Source organism: Strix uralensis, chromosome 1 (assembly GCF_047716275.1).
Source record: "Strix uralensis isolate ZFMK-TIS-50842 chromosome 1, bStrUra1, whole genome shotgun sequence".
Taxonomy (NCBI): domain Eukaryota; kingdom Metazoa; phylum Chordata; class Aves; order Strigiformes; family Strigidae; genus Strix; species Strix uralensis.
The window spans coordinates 34,808,551-34,811,734 of record NC_133972.1 but is presented as its reverse complement, the minus strand read 5'-3'; positions in this window follow the sequence as shown (position 1 = coordinate 34,811,734).

Sequence of the window (3,184 nt, the reverse complement as noted above, 5' to 3'; positions counted from 1 at the left end):
ACACAGTTGCAAGAAACCTACAATACTGACACCATCACAGGCTTGACTCCTACTCTCTCACTCTTTCCCATGATAAATATTAGCTGCTCTCTAAGAGATGCTCTATTTTGAAAAAGAGGCAATTAGGTTTGATAGGACGTGCTTTGTATGGGCAAAACAAGTTCAAGGCAATACTAAAACTTGAATTAGTAGAGGACAATGTATGTACATAAAGCCATCAACACTGGAGTAGATTTCAAAGACAGTTACAAACTTAAGACATACTCTCTGTTAGTGGAGAGCTGAAGTTCAAACAATTGAATGCCTCCTGTTCTTCCTTATCATCCTCTGTATTACTTGCCATCTGAAGCTGCTCAATTACAGCTGCTACAGACTGTTCACTGCCTGTGTGTGTTTTGAATAAGCTCAAAAATGGAACCAACTTAGTCTTTTTGTGTCTGACCCAGTCATATCTCACAATTAAGACAGCCTAGCAGGCTCTCACTTAAAATTTGCATGCCTCTTTCCTGTACTTAGTGAGAAATGAACTCTGTAGTTGCTGAGACCAGTCTGAGTGGAGGTCAGTATATCAAGGCCTGTACTATTGCAGATATGAAAGACAACATGCTCTGAAAAGGCAGGTGAGAGCTACAGGTAAGGGATAGTTGCTTATGTACTCCCTTGAAATCTCAATTCTAACTGTTCCCCAGATGTTACACAACATACCTGTAATCAGAGCACAATCAGTATAACTGCACCAGCAAGCCCAGCTACTATGTTCTCAATGCACAGGGGCAAAATGCTTTTTTAATTATTTTGTTTTATTTAAGTAATACAAAAACTTTCCAAGAAAATAAATTATTGCAAAAAGACTTTCGGTTTCTTGCTTAACTGTGCTAATGAGGTGAGGGAGTGCAGCACAGTACAGCATGGAATTACTTATTTGAAATCAGAGCAAGCTCATGGTAGGGGCCCATGTCACAAACTGAGCTAAGACAGGAGGCATTACAAACCTTCCTAGGAATAGCGCTATACCAACAAATCCTAAGGTCAGACCAATGAGTTTTGTAAAATTTTAACTAAGAAATTCTCACCACTCTTTCCACCACAGAAGTTACACCAGTATCCAACACCGGTGGTTACAAGGTAATTAAAAAATAAACCCAAATGTTTTAGAATTTGGAGTCAGAAAGAGGGAATCAAGCCACAGGCAGAAACTAAAGAGTCACCCAAATGCCTGAAAGAATGTCTAATTAAGTAACACACACTTCAGATAGTCCTTGGCCTTAGATTTTTGGCCACATAATATAATGAATAAACCTCACATGAAGTCATTAAGGGCAGACAAAGCAATCATCTACACCATAGGACTTGTCTACACAGGAAAGAGCTCAGAACAGCTACTGCAGAGTAGCTCCCCAAGGGGACACTTTTTTGCAGTATGTATGCATTTGTGTGGTTTAGCTTAATACACATGAGAAGTGAACTAAGTTAAAAGCAAACAAATGCATCCATCATGGAAAATAAGAGCATCTACTTGAGGAACTGGTACACTATAGCTGCTGGGCTTTGAATTGTACACTTCAGATTGTTTCATAGTAACCATCTTATACAGATCAATCCAAAGTGCACTACTCCTTCATTGTAAATGTACAAAATAAAGGAAATGGAACAATAGACACATGGCTTCATGATGAGGTAATAGTTAGCTAGAAGCTACTTGTGGTCCTGAGCTATTGCTGCAAATCACACATGTAGGCTCACAAAGTCCAGGCTGCCAACTGCAAAGAAGCAACAACAGTCCAGCACCACTCATGTCCTACAACATGTTTCTGTGGCCATAAACTGCCTTGCAAATATTTATAAGACAATCAAGAAGCTCTTTCAAATATACTATTGCATATGATGTAATTTATATTGTAAGTTCAAATGTTACATGGATGTGACTGCTTATTCCATGTAGACTTTAGAATTAGTCTGAGAAAAATAGCACCATTTCTTCACTGTAATGCCTTTAAGGCAATGGATACACTCTTCTAAAAGGGACAGAATACACGGGCAACAGGGAGGGCAAAGCCTGTCTGATGTAGCTGTGCCAGGCAGTAGAAGGTATCTGATCCACTTGACTTACTATTGAAAGAACTAAGCAAGACCCCCTAAAATACAGTGTCAAGAGGGGATTCTGAACAACAGATGGTTTTGTCCGCCTGTCTCCTCTGTTTAACAAGGCAGCTGGTCCGGTAGATTTCATCCACATGTACTTGTAAAATTTATTAGCAGTAATGAGGTATTGATACATTTAAGAGTGACAGACATTGACATATTAAATGCTGTACTAGAGGTTGTCTAAGTATGGGAGTCATACCACCACATAAGAGTAGTACCATTCTAACTACATATGTGTGTCTAAAATAATAAAGCCTTGTCAAAATGTTCATTCAATTGGCATTATGAGGGTATATAGGAGGCTTATGCCTGTGCTAAGGAAGAGGATAAGTTACACTAATGTATGGTAGATCTAAACCAGTGTAATACATTAGTATTAGGAATTGTACCAGTGTATTTATTCTGGTAAAAGATTACCCTCCTAAACAGCACCTACACCAGCACAAACCCTGCATACAACCAGGCCACAGGGCCAAGTGCAGGTAACAGCAGGAGAAGCCCTGCAAGGGAGCAAGCTCCCATCATTCCTTGGCCTGGTGGGAGCCATCCACAGACATGCTGGGAAAGCAAGGTGATAGCATTTAACTTAAATCTTTCTTGTTTCCTGCTAAATGAGATTGTATGATATGGTGTCCTGGTTTCAGCTGCGATAGAGCTAATTTTCCTTCTTAGTAGCTAGAATAGTGCTATGTTTTGTATTCAGTATTGGATTTGATACGAGAAGAATGTTGATAATACACTGATGGTTTTAGTTGCTAAGAAATCAAGGACTTTTTAATTTCCCATGTCCTGCTAGTGTGCAGGTGCACAAGAAGCTGGGAGGGAGCAGAGCCAGAGCACTGGACCCAAATTAGCCAATGGAGTATTTCATATCATCTAATGTTATGCTCAGTATATAGATGAGGGTTGGCCAGGAAGCTGCAGCTCTGTCTCTCTTCTGGGATTGTGGTTTTGGGATTTTCCCTCCTCTGGGATCGCTAGCCAGCAACAGGCTGGGCATCAGTCAGTGAGTGGTGAGCAATCACATTGTGCATCACCT